At 43.2% G+C, this 13573-nt stretch overlaps 1 pseudogene across 1 annotated transcript in view; it reads left to right on the top strand.

Annotated features, from left to right (window-relative positions):
• Nucleotides 1–2815: 2815 nt before the first annotated feature.
• Nucleotides 2816–13573, top strand: part of LOC311248697 — a 20071-nt pseudogene continuing 9313 nt past the window's right edge. The window contains exon 1 of the transcript in view: nucleotides 2816–3011. The product of the transcript in view is annotated as an uncharacterized misc_RNA (transcript). The remainder of the gene's footprint in view (nucleotides 3012–13573) is intronic.

Raw genomic sequence — 13573 nt, 5'->3', positions numbered from 1 at the left:
GAGAGCTAGTCAGAGGGCAAGTCAGAGGGCTAGTCAGAGAGCTAGTCAGAGAGCTAGTCAGAGAGCTAGTCAGAGAGCTAGTCAGAGGGCTAGTCAGAGAGCTAGTCAGAGAGCTAGTCAGAGAGCTAGTCAGAGAGCTAGTCAGAGAGCTAGTCAGAGAGCTAGTCAGAGAGCTAGTCAGAGAGCTAGTCAGAGAGCTAGTCAGAGGGCTAGTCAGAGAGCTAGTCAGAGAGCTAGTCAGAGAGCTAGTCAGAGAGCTAGTCAGAGGGCAAGTCAGAGGGCTAGTCAGAGGGCTAGTCAGAGAGCTAGTCAGAGAGCTAGTCAGAGAGCTCGTCAGAGAGCTAGTCAGAGGGCTAGTCAGAGAGCTAGTCAGAGGGCTAGTCAGAGAGCTAGTCAGAAGGCTAGTCAGAGAGCTAGTCAGAGGGCTAGTCAGAGAGCTAGTCAGAGAGCTCGTCAGAGAGCTAGTCAGAGGGCTAGTCAGAGGGCTAGTCAGAGAGCTAGTCAGAGGGCTAGTCAGAGGGCTAGTCAGAGAGCTAGTCAGAGAGCTAGTCAGAGAGCTAGTCAGAGGACTAGTCAGAGAGCTAGTCAGAGAGCTAGTCAGAGGGCTAGTCAGAGAGCTAGTCAGAGGGCTAGTCAGAGGGCTAGTCAGAGAGCTAGTCAGAGAGCTAGTCAGAGAGCTAGTCAGAGGACTAGAGGGCTAGTCAGAGAGCTAGTCATAGAGCTAGTCAGAGAGCTAGTCAGAGAGCTAGTCAGAGGACTAGTCAGAGAGCTAGTCAGAGAGCTAGTCAGAGGGCTAGTCAGAGAGCTAGTCAGAGAGCTAGTCAGAGGGCTAGTCAGAGAGCTAGTCAGAGGGCTAGTCAGAGAGCTAGTCAGAGGGCTAGTCAGAGAGCTAGTCAGAGGGCTAGTCAGAGAGCTAGTCAGAGAGCTAGTCAGAGAGCTAGTCAGAGGGCTAGTCAGAGAGCTAGTCAGAGAGCTAGTCAGAGGGCTAGTCAGAGAGCTAGTCAGAGAGCTAGTCAGAGGGCTAGTCAGAGGGCTAGTCAGAGAGCTAGTCAGAGAGCTAGTCAGAGAGCTAGTCAGAGAGCTAGTCAGAGGGCTAGTCAGAGGGCTAGTCAGAGAGCTAGTCAGAGAGCTAGTCAGAGAGCTAGTCAGATGGCTAGTCAGAGAGCTAGTCAGATGGCTAGTCAGAGAGCTAGTCAGAGAGCTAGTCAGAGAGCTAGTCAGAGAGCTAGTCAGAGAGCTAGTCAGAGGGCTAGTCAGAGAGCTAGTCAGAGAGCTAGTCAGAGAGCTAGTCAGAGAGCTAGTCAGAGGGCTAGTCAGAGGGCTAGTCAGAGAGCTAGTCAGAGAGCTAGTCAGAGAGCTAGTCAGATGGCTAGTCAGAGAGCTAGTCAGATGGCTAGTCAGAGAGCTAGTCAGAAGGCTAGTCAGAGAGCTAGTCAGAGAGCTAGTCAGAGGGCTAGTCAGAGAGCTAGTCAGAGGGCTAGTCAGAGGGCTAGTCAGAGGGCTAGTCAGAGGGCTAGTCAGAGAGCTAGTCAGAGGGCTAGTCAGAGGGCTAGTCAGAGGGCTAGTCAGAGAGCTAGTCAGAGAGCTAGTCAGAGAGCTAGTCAGAGAGCTAGTCAGAGGGCTAGTCAGAGGGCTAGTCAGAGGGCTAGTCAGAGAGCTAGTCAGAGGGCTAGTCAGAGGGCTAGTCAGATGGCTAGTCAGAGAGCTAGTCAGAGGGCTAGTCAGAGAGCTAGTCAGAGAGCTAGTCAGAGGGCTAGTCAGAGGGCTAGTCAGAGGACTAGAGGGCTAGTCAGAGAGCTGGTCAGAGAGCTAGTCAGAGAGCTAGTCAGAGGGCTAGTCAGAGAGCTAGTCAGAGAGCTAGTCAGAGAGCTAGTCAGAGGGCTAGTCAGATAGCTACATGACCATTACCCCATGACCCACAAAATGATCGGGACACCCTACCCTACGCAGCCACGTGCAAAACGGAGGGGTTGGTAGAGCCAAGGGGGGTGGGGGTGGGGTATTGGGATCGACTTAAACGCTGATATTTTATGCTGTATCAATATTCACAAATATACTCATGGATGCTATGCCTCTGTTAAAGGGACACTTCACTAAAACTCTAAACAGCTTTGTACACATTTGTTTAGTTTAACACGTTACTGGGAGTTACTGAGTTTGAACATGCCCGCCGGTCAAACCCTGTGATGTGTTAATAGCAGCTCAATGAAATGATGGAGATGGAAAAATAGCAACTGGTATTCTTAACTTTTCATCTTCATAATTTCATCGAGCTGTTATTAACACAACTCTCTCCCTCTTTCTCATCTCTTTCACCTCTCTTTTTCTCTCTCATCTGTCTCTCTTTTCTCTCCTCTTTCTCTCCTCCTATCTCTCTCTCCTGTCTCTCTCCCGTCCCTCTATTATGTCTCCCTCTCCTCTCTCTCTCTCCACCCCCTGCCCCCCTCTCTCTCCCCCCTCTCTCCCCCCATCTCTCTCTCGCTCTCTATCTCTCTCTTGCCCCTCTCCCCCCTCTCTCTATCTCTCTCTTGCGCCCCCCCTCTCTCTCTATCTCTCTCCACCCCCTGCCCCCCCCTCTCTCCCCCCCTCTCTCTCTTTCCTCTCTTTCTCTCTCTCTCTCTCTCTCTCTCTCTCTCTCTCTCTCTCTCTATCTCTCCTCTCTCTCTCTCTCTCTCTCTCTCTCTCTCTCTCCTCTCTCTCTCTCTCTCTCTCTCTCTCTCTCTCTCTCTCTCTGTCTCTCTGTCTCTCTCTCTCTCTCTCTCTCTCAGGCTTCTCTCAGTCTGGCGTGGGTGGCACCAGCCTTGGTCTGAGCGGTATGGGTGTTGGTATGGGTGCAGGGTCCGGCCTGCCTCCCTTCCAGTCTAGTATGGGTTCCGGCCTGGGCCAGGCCACCATGGGTTCTGGTCTGTTCGGTTCAGAACCCAAACCCGCCAGCGCCACCAGCGGCGCTCCGTTCAAACCCAGCGACCCATTCTCCACTGGCGGGATGCGAATCATGGATCACTCCCCAGGTACCAGACAGGGTCGGCTGGATGTCTCACACAGCAGATCACAGGAGGGTGGAGACTAAATAAAGTTGACAGGTCAATTGGACTCAAGGTCCATATTCAGTAGGCAGAGACAGATCAATTGATTCAGTCTAATTTAGTAATTTAGTTCTAATGATGAACAGCAGTCGTAGCACTCAGGACAGACCTACCTTAGAGGGTTGGTTGGATGTCTCACACGGAGCAAAAAGGGAGGATGGGGGAGAAAGGGTGAGTGTATGAAAGTGAAGAGCTTGTTATGGTTTAGTGAAGAGGTCAGTCAACCACGATGGAACCCTGATAAAGAAAGAGGCACAGAGCGGCTCGGAGCCACTGAGACAGACAGGGACGAGGAGAAAGGAAGTGACTTGCAATGAAATTATTCAGACATTTCAGTCTGAGATATCAAACATCCAAACATGTAGTTCTGACGCTTTTTGGAGGTTGGAGTCCTGTTCTCCCGGTCTGAACCTTCTAGAACGTTATTTTCTCCTGGTCTGAACCTTCTAGAACTGGTGTAGCTTAACCTCTTATATCCACTAGATATGATTTATAACTGATGTAGCTTAACCTCTTATCTCCACTAGATATGACTTCCTCTTATCTCCACTAGATACGACTTATAACTGATGTAGCTTAACCTCTTATCTCCACTAGATACGACTTATAACTGATGTACTGTAGCTTAACCTATTATCATCAATAAAATATAATATACTATACTATACTATAATATAATATAATACAATGTAATATACTATTCTATATACTATAATATAATATACAATACTATAATATACTATACTATAATATAATTTAATATACTATAATATACTATAATATAATATACTACAATATAATATACTATAATACAATATACTATACTATACTATACATTTACATTTAGTCATTTAGCTGATGCTTTTATCCAAAGCAACTTACAAGTTTTGAACAACAAGTCAGCAGGATTGAATTGATTGATTGAAAACTTTATTAACAGATTGCAGAATGGGTACAGTACAGTACAGTATTTTTTGACCTGTTCGTATAAAAATTGTTCCATGACCTTCGAGATGGAGGTAAGGATAGAAACAGGGCGGTAGTTGCCTGGGTCTAATTTACTGCCTTTTTTGTGCAGGGGTGTTACTCTCGCAATTTTGAAGTCCTTGGGGACGTGTCCCTGTTTTATGGAGAGGTTTATTATGTGTGTGATAACTGGGGTGATGGCGGCTGATGAGTCTCTGAGGAATTTGGAGGGGATGTTGTCATGGCCAGTGGCCTTGTTAGGTTGGAGGGCGCTCAGTTTTTTGAGTACCTCATCTGTTGTTACCATTTCCAGTTTGAAGTCGTCTTTGTGGACCCCTAGGTTCTTGTAGTATGCTACTATGTGTTCTACCCCATAATGCCCTGAGTGGGAGGATAGTTTGTTTACCAGTGTTGTGGCTATGTTTGTGAAGAAACTGTTTAAGTAATTGGCTACATCCAGCTTGTCTGTGATGAGCGTGTTGTCCGTCTTTATGTTTATGTTTGAGAATCTGGTTTTAAGTTTTTTACTGCAGCCTAGTTGGTTATTGAGTAATTTCCAAAGTTCACGTGGAAGAGTTCACTGCTCGTGCTTATGGTAAGCTTTGACTGACTTTTACGAAACTCAGAGAATTTTTTGTCTCTGGTTTTCACAGCGGTCAGTATTTCTGAGTGCATCCACGGCTCAGCGCGATTTTTTACCCTGGTGGTTCTTAGGGGGGCCATGTTGTTTAGTATCATTGAAAATTTGGTTTTGAAACCAAGCCAAGTTTCTTCAACCAGTGTACCATTGAGCTCTTCTGACCAGTCCAGACTCTCCAGTTCAAGGTTAGAGGCCTCGCTAGAGTAGGTTTTGAGGTCTCTAGATGTGACTGTTTTGTGACAGCCAGCCTTTTGTTTTAGCTTTTTGCGGGTACAGAATATCATATAATACAACTCTATCAGCTGAGTAACAATGTTCATCAAACAGTGTTGAAAATGGTGTGCTGCAGTGTTGAGTGCATAGTAGTATAGACATATAGCATAGTAGGAAGTAATATAGGCAATGTAGATTATTTAGTGGAACAGTGCATGATAGAAGACAGCAAGAAGGTTATTATTAAATGTTTTCTCCTTCATTTCAGAAAGTGATTGAAGACGTGTGTTTTTAGTCGACGGCGAAAGATTGGTCCGGTTTCGGCTGTTCTAACTGTACTATAATATATACTATACTATAATATAATATACAATAATATAATATAATATATGATACTATACTATACTATAATTAGGGCTGGGACTTTAGCGCATTAATCTCGATTAATTAACTACAGAAAGAATTCAAAGTAAATAAAATGTATCCATTTATTCGCGTGATGATTTTTCTTTATTGTGTAATAATGTTACCTTTCAAAGGAGACCAGACTCAGCCATGACATAAGTATAAAGTATAATAAATAAATAACTTTTTTTCTTAGTCTGGTTTGTTCATAAACTAAATGTAATAAGAGAAATTTAGATCAATCAAGAGTTGTTTTTCCAATGGTCAACTGTTCTGGAATGTACTTGAAAGTACTGCGTTTTACTTTTACCTCGAAAGTGCTTGAGTTTACAAAAGGTCCTTTGTGCTATATATATATAATTCCTAAAAGTGGGGGGGGGTGGGGGTGAAACTGTACATTGTACAACTCCTCGTCCAATCAACAGTCATCTCCCGCCTCGACTACTGCACTGCTTGCTGGCCTCCCGGCCACTGCCACCAAGCCTCTTCAACTCATCCAGAACGCAGCGGCCCGCCTGATCTCAAACCTAACGAAGTCAGCCCATGTAACCCCACTTCTCAGGGACCTGCACTGGCTCCCCATTGCCGCACAGATCCGCTTCAAGGCCCTCGACCTGGCATATCGTGCGGCTAAGGGAACAGCTCCCGCCTACCTACGGTCAATGGTCTCTAACTACACACCCTCAAGACCCCTACGCTCTGCATCTTCTGGCCGCCTCAGACCTACTCCTATCCAAGCTCCGGGAGGGTCATCAAAGAGAAGTCGCCTATTCTTGGTCCTTGCCCCACAATGGTGGAATGAACATCCGACCACAGTTAGGACAGCCGAAACCCATCCAATCTTTCACCGTCGACTAACGACGCACTTCTTCAATCATTATCTGAAATGAAAAAAAATAAAAAATTATAATAATAACTCTAACCATAACTAGCCTTACTGTCATGCACTTAATATACTAACCTACACTGTAGCACTCAACACTTTGATGAACATTGTTACTCAGTTGATAGAGTTGTACCCTTCCTGCTGTCTTGTTGTTCAAAACTTGTAAGTCGCTTTGGATAAAAGCATCAGCTAAAATGTAAATATAATATAATATAATATAATATAATATAATATAATATAATATAATATAATATAATATAATATAATATACAACATGTGTACGGTCTCCATGGGGCCTGGAGTCATAGCTCAGAACATGAAACATTTCAAATCTAGTGAAACTTAGTGAGTAAAAAAACTAGTTTTTATGTGAGTTATCAGGTCAGCAGCTTTATCAAAGATTCAGATCCCTCCCAGGCATGTCATTTTGGCAGTTTTTAGCCCCATTCCTCTCTGCTTTGTTGCTGTTCTAAAGATAGCACGGCTAGCTAGAAGCCAGACAGTGGTTTTAGCTGCTCATTGCATAACAGTCTACTATCCTGGACCAGTAGTCTGGAGCTGAAAGCCTCTGCTATGTCACCATTGGATGCTTTATTCATTGGATAAGCCCCACCCACTTCTGCTGTGTAACCATTGGATGATCTATCCATTGTATAAGCCCCGCCCACCTCTGCTGTGTCACCATTGGATGCTTAATTCATTGTATAAGCCCCAGCCACTTCTGCTGTGTCACTATTGGATGCTTTATTCATCGTATAAGCCCTGCCCACTTCTGCTGGTGTCTTTTCATTTCCTGTTGCTGAAGTTCATGATAAAGACGTTAGCTAGTATAGATATTCCCAGACCAAATAAATAATGCATCTATAAGCACAAAACTATTTAGCTAGCTTATTATCCTTATAACAAAGATATCTGTAACGAAACAGAACAAGGGGCTTGGTGGTTTTTCAGTCAAAATGGACAGACTTTAAAAGTGCTATAGATAAAAAATGTACGTAGAATAATCATTAAAACAAATACATCCACAGAGCTTTTAGAAAGGTGCAGAATAATATTATTGCTTTTACCACCAAACATTTTTGATTCATGAATTTATCATTTAAGAAATGTTTACAGGTCCAAAAGGAATGTTGTTGTTGTTGTCGTACATGTTGTGAGCATGTATCCCCTCCCTACTTCTAATTTCCCCACATGGAATGCACCTGATTGGAAGCAAATTACATGGTGGTGCTCTAGTGCGACATCTAGTGGCTGAATGTTATCTATAGCACCTTTAACACAATGGACGCCAGACCCAAGATAAGTCGGTTTAACTCGCCATCGCTTGAGCGCCAAACCCGAGAAAAGTCGGGTTTTAATCGTTATTTCTTTTATTCGCTATATCCATTCATAATTCATCCATCCAGCCTTACTGTATGTTATCATTGGGAATGGCTCTGAGATCGCAAACGGCCAATACCGCCGCCTAACGTCTTGCGGCCGCTATTGCACTCGGCAGAGCTGCGGCATGGGGTCAGGGTCTAAACACTCCAGCAAAACAAGTGTTTATAGGGATGGCATCGACGAGGGTCCCCGCCCGTTCATGTGCAATGCTGGATAACGTTGGACACACGATCACGATCAGTATTTGGAATGGTGATAATTGGATTCTTCTTTTTGCAGTACACCATAGACAAGGTAAGGACTATATGTTATCAATCTTGCGTTGATCCGATAATTTTTTCCCCGCAATCGCAGTGTCTGTCTAATGTACTGTGTAATGTATGCCGTTGGTGGCGATCGAAGCATAGAAAAATGACCTCCCCCCCGCACCCTTTCGTGCGTGCATGATGAAACATAATACCGATAATCTAGCGTTGATTTCAGATTGATTCAATAACCAGGCGAGAAATGGCACGATTTATAATGAAATGCAGTAAAGCGCTGTTTAGCGGAGTTTCCTGGGATTACACAGGATCACTCTAAAACTATACTCTTATTCACCATGGTATAAAACGGAAATGTATGGATGAAAAAATTATCTGTATTTTGCATGTTGACCGGAAGAAACTCACTGACAATCGACGTTGTTATTAGAATCCATAGCTATAATATTTAATATAGGTTTAGCACTGCAAACACCGGAATGTATCCCCATTGAACAGTGCGCTGGCACACAACGGCCAACGCCCATAGCGACCTCTGGTGCTGAACCTGTTAATGGAAAACCAAAATACAATAGAAAATTAGAGGTGGGCATAGATTAATTTTTTTAATCTAGATTAATCTATCTGCAATCCTGGATTTAATTAATCTAGATTAAAATGGCTAAAAAAAAAAAAAAAAAACTGCCGAAGTGTGTGTTCTACCCAAATAATGACCAGAAGTAAGTCCTTACTTTTCTTTCCCCTTATGTTTCTCAGGCCAGGTGGCCCATTACACCATGAGCCTCTCCAGTTTCCAAAATGCATTACAGACTGTTTGAAAAAGCTGTTTTGCTATGATAATTGTAATGAAATATCAAAATAATGTTCAATAAGATGTACTTGTGTTTAATAAGTTGTTTTATTCAGAAGTTAACACAAATAAATAATATTACCAGTACAGTACAGTATCTAGCACTCTCAGGAGCAAAACAGAAAGATCATTTCAAACTTAAACTATGTGACAGGCTTGAATCAACTGCTCCAGTGGAGTTGCTCAGTGGCCATGGTGTCAACTGTGTTTATACTGGGCAGCTCCCAGGTGTGAATGGAACTGTGTGAATGTGAAGCAGGGCGTTCCTGAAAAAGAGCATCTGTGCTCAGCGAACCTACCCTGGGGTAAATAAAGGTAAAAAAAAAAAAATAATTTTTAAAAAAAATTTAAATATTTTTTTTTAGATTAATGCGTTAATTATATATCGCGCGATACTAGTATAGCGTTAATGCAGCACGTTAACGCCGTTAACGGCCCAGCTCTAATAAAGATTTAAATAAATTAAAAGGATAACACACTGGAGAGCGGTGAAATAAACACTTACTTACTTACTTTAGGAATCTGAACATGCAAACAGTAGACATGTAACCATGAGACAATGGAACAGCAAACAGATACACACATGATGAGAACATGAGAAAACACCTGATTACATACAAGACACACCTGGAGGGAAACACACTAACAAATAACTACACAAAACTAGAACAAGGAACTACAACTATGGAAAACAAGACAGAAAACTAAATACAAAACACTGGAGCAAAACAAGAATGATACAGAGACTAATACTAACAGATAACATGATACAAAACCACTAGACCTAGACTAGACCTAGACTATACCTAGACCTAGACAAGAAAACATAATATATGAAACACTAAACTAACAGCGGAACATGAATGGGAGGGAGAGAGAGAGAGAGAGAGAGAGAGAGAGAGAGAGAGAGAGAGAGAGAGAGAGAGAGAGAGAGAAGGAGAGAGAGGGGAGAAAGAAATGGAGAGAGGGAAAGGGGACAGTGAGAGAGAGAGGGAGGGGGGAAATAGATGAAAGAGAGAGAGGAAAGAGAGACAGTGAGAGAGAGAGAGAGAGAGAGAGAGAGAGAGAGAGAGAGAGAGAGAGAAAGAGAGGGAGAGAGACACATAAAGAGTCAGAGAAAGACAGACAGAGAGACATAGAAAGAGACAGATAGAGGGACAGAGATTCAGAGAAAGAGGGACAGGCAGAGATACAGAGAAAAAGACAGAGAGAGAGAGAGAGAGAGATAGAGATAGTGTGGTAGTGAAAGCGGTAACCCTTTGTCGTGTGGTAGTGAAAGGGTTAACCTTCATATCAAGACACAGAAGATTTATACAAGAGAAGAGATCCAGGGCCCTCATTTATCAACGTTGCGTACGCACAGATATGTGCGTAACCCGTGCGTACGATCATTTCTAAGCAAAGTGTGTGACTTATCAATTTTGAACTTGTGCTTGACTTTGTGCGTATTTCTACGCACAGCTCGGAGCATGCGTACCTGGCGCCCGGTGGTAGAATATGGATATTGCAACGCGGAATAAGCTTCCGTGCATTAGTTTCAACACTGCCGTGCTCTGTATGGCCCGTAATTCTTATAGTTCATTGTAAAATAGCAACAGTAGTGTAATTATGGTCAAAACCCTATAAATAGCATTTGGAATAATAGGTCTTTCTCTCCGAAGGGATGCAGCATGGTTTATATATAGCGTTATCGGATATACGGGGTGTACTGACTGCGCTCCGCTTAACTCAACTCGTTATATTTTGCGCACAGACCGCAGAAACATGGGAACGCCCCGACCACAATCAAAAGGCTTTGCCATAACGTTAAACGAAACAAGTGGAACCCACGAAGGTGTAAGCAGAATACAAGTCATATGAACACGCACAATATAGTGTTCTTCCCCTTCCTACTGTATAAGAAAGAATAAAAAACGCATTGCAACGAGAACAGAGGTTATTTGTTGAGTTTATGTGTATTACAAAACCCTTGCAATAATGTGTCTTAAATGAATGAAAAGCATACATGCTCTGGATACTGTAGCATATATCGTGTGTGTGATATGACTTGTATTCTGCTTACATAACTTCGAAACTCCACCCACCCCCGTCCCACAATGTCAAAGCCTTCCAAACATAAATCAAACCGTTCCCGTATTTCTGCAATCTATGCGCAAAACAATAACGAGTTGAGTTCTAACAAAGAACGTATTACATGCTGGGTAGGCTGATAGAGTAAACTGTAAATGAAATAGCCTATATTACAGTGGTTCTCAAACTTTTTACACCAAGTACCACCTGAGAACGTAGCTGCTCTCCAAGTACCACCATATGACCGGCGTAAAATACAGTCTAATCAGCTATGCACAGTTCACGCAGGAGGCAAATGTATTCCTAATACCATTATTTATTGTTAACTTTTGTCAGACACAGCCACAATGTACAAAGGATAGCACTCTCTTCTCTCACACAGCAAGCAATTGTCCGTCATTCTCTCTCTCTCCCTCTCTCTCTCTCTCTCTCTCTCTCTCTTCTCTCTCTCTCTCTCTCTCTCTCTCTCTCTCTCTCTCTCTCTCTCTCTCTCTCTCTCTCACTCACCACACACACACAACACACACACACACACACACACACACACACACACACACACACACACACACACACACACACACACACACACACACACACACACACACACACACACACACACACACACACACAATTATTTTGTTACAAAAACTTAATTTCCTGCATTCTGGTGCAGGAATTTTTGAATTTGTACCCTTTAAATGCCAGTGTTTGTGATGGGCATCACAAATTATTGTAAAAAAGAAAAGAAACACATATTCAATACATTTTTGAATGTTTACCCTTTAAATGCCAGTTTGTGTGATGGCATCACAAATTATTGTTAAAAAAAACACAAAAAGTAAAATATTTTCAATATATCAAATGCAAAGTACATTTTTCTCGGGGGGATTATTACAGGCTAGGCATGTGTCAATGATTAGCAGCAACACAGATTTTGATGGATTTTTGTAATGTCAGATTTAACACCAACTCTTTTCAGAAAAGTGGGAGTATTTCATTTTTTATCTGACATTACAAAAAATCTAAAAATGATAAATGGTTATGATCAGGGCTGAGTTGAATTAAAGATTTATGACTGTTTAGACTGCATTACTCTCTGTCACAGTGATCTCCTGGTTGTCCCCACTTAGGTTATCTAACTATCGCGCGCCGCAACCAGAAACACTGGCCTGGCCTGCTTCTAAGTTCAGTGGCCTGACTGCAAAAAATAAATAAAATGTGTGCTTTTTTGTAAATGTTTTCAAGTACCACAGCAGTACCACCAAGTACCACTAGTGGTACGCGTACCACAGTTTGAGAACCATTTTACATTTACATTTAGTCATTTAGCTGACGCTTTTATCCAAAGCGACTTACAAGTTCTGTACGACAAGCCATCAGAAGAGCACAACTCTATCAGCTGAGTAACAATGTTCATCAAAGTGTTGAGTGCTACAGTGTAGGTTAGTTTATTAGGACAAGTGCATGACAGTATGGTTAGTTAGGGTTAGATTTTTTTTTTTTTTTTTTTTTAATTCAGATAATGGTTGAAGAAGTGAGTCTTTAGTTCGACGGCGAAAGATTGGAGATGTTTCGGCTGTCCTAACTGGGGTGGGTAGTTCATTCCACCATTGTGGGGCAAGGACTGAGAATAGGCGACTTCTCTTTGATGACCCTCCCGGAGCTGGATAGGAGTAGGTCTGAGGCGGCCAGAAGATGCAGAGCGTAGGGGTCTTGAGGGTGTGTAGTTAGAGACCATTGACCGGAGGTAGGCCTATAACATTATAAAGGATAGGCTATGATAGCAGGGGTTCCCAACCTTTATTCCCAGAGCCCCACGATTCCTGGGAGATGGAATATGATATGATATATTATATATGCGCAAGTTACTGTTGCATAATGTAGGCTATGGCTGCTATTATATGTAATTCATATAGTGTAACTGAGGGGTACAATTCCCTGACTGTATTACTAGATATGATACTTACTACCACTACCTTTGTACTTAATATTCGGCCACCCAGTACACGGCATAAATATATTATGATGAACACTGTCACGTAGATGAAACGGATCCAACACAAATGTACGAATTAGAAATAGGTCTTTATTTCTACACAGCGATGGTGTGTAGAGCAAGCACTTAATCAAATCAATCACATTTATGAATGGAATTAGTATGCACTTTTATGGCAAGAGTATTCGTCGGTATATCAATAGAGAATGTCCAATCTCTGAAGGCGCAGGTGGTACATATACGACTGGAATAGTTAAGGAATAACAGCAATGATACTTTAATGATTATATACTGGAACACTAGGGGGGCTTGTAAGCCGCAGCTGAAGCGACAGGAGGGGGGTAGAATCCGGCTGCCTCATCCGGCCAAGGGTATCCCAGGGTGAACCCACTGTAGTGCCGTTCAATGCGGGGCGATCCTTGGACCACAGATGAAAGCAGATGGACTCTTTGCGGGCCGGCTCTCTCCGGTCCACGGGGGAGAGACGTGAAGCGACCTCGTCTGCAGAGCGTCTCCTCACCTTGCGTCCTCTCCAGGGGGGGGGGTTCCAACACACGGCCGTGTCGGGGGTCTTTATCCATGGAATAATCAAAGTATACAAAGCATAATCCGTGCCTGGGAAGGCGGGCTGTCGTCGGTAGAATAATCCGGTATACAGGTCCACTGCTCGTCGGCTCTGGGGCTCCTCGGGTGCAGCTTCACGTGGGGTCAACCACCCTGGATAAGCAGCCAGTTCTCTGCCCGAAACGATGGGTACTGACTACGGTAGTATTCTCACCGCACGAAGCACTATATATTAACAGACTATTATTAGC

This window comes from Notolepis coatsorum, assembly GCF_963971535.1.
Source record: "Notolepis coatsorum genome assembly, contig: SCAFFOLD_2273, whole genome shotgun sequence".
In the NCBI taxonomy this organism is placed as follows: domain Eukaryota; kingdom Metazoa; phylum Chordata; class Actinopteri; order Aulopiformes; family Paralepididae; genus Notolepis; species Notolepis coatsorum.
Note: the sequence above shows the minus strand (reverse complement) of the source record. Positions and strands in the feature narration are given on the sequence as shown.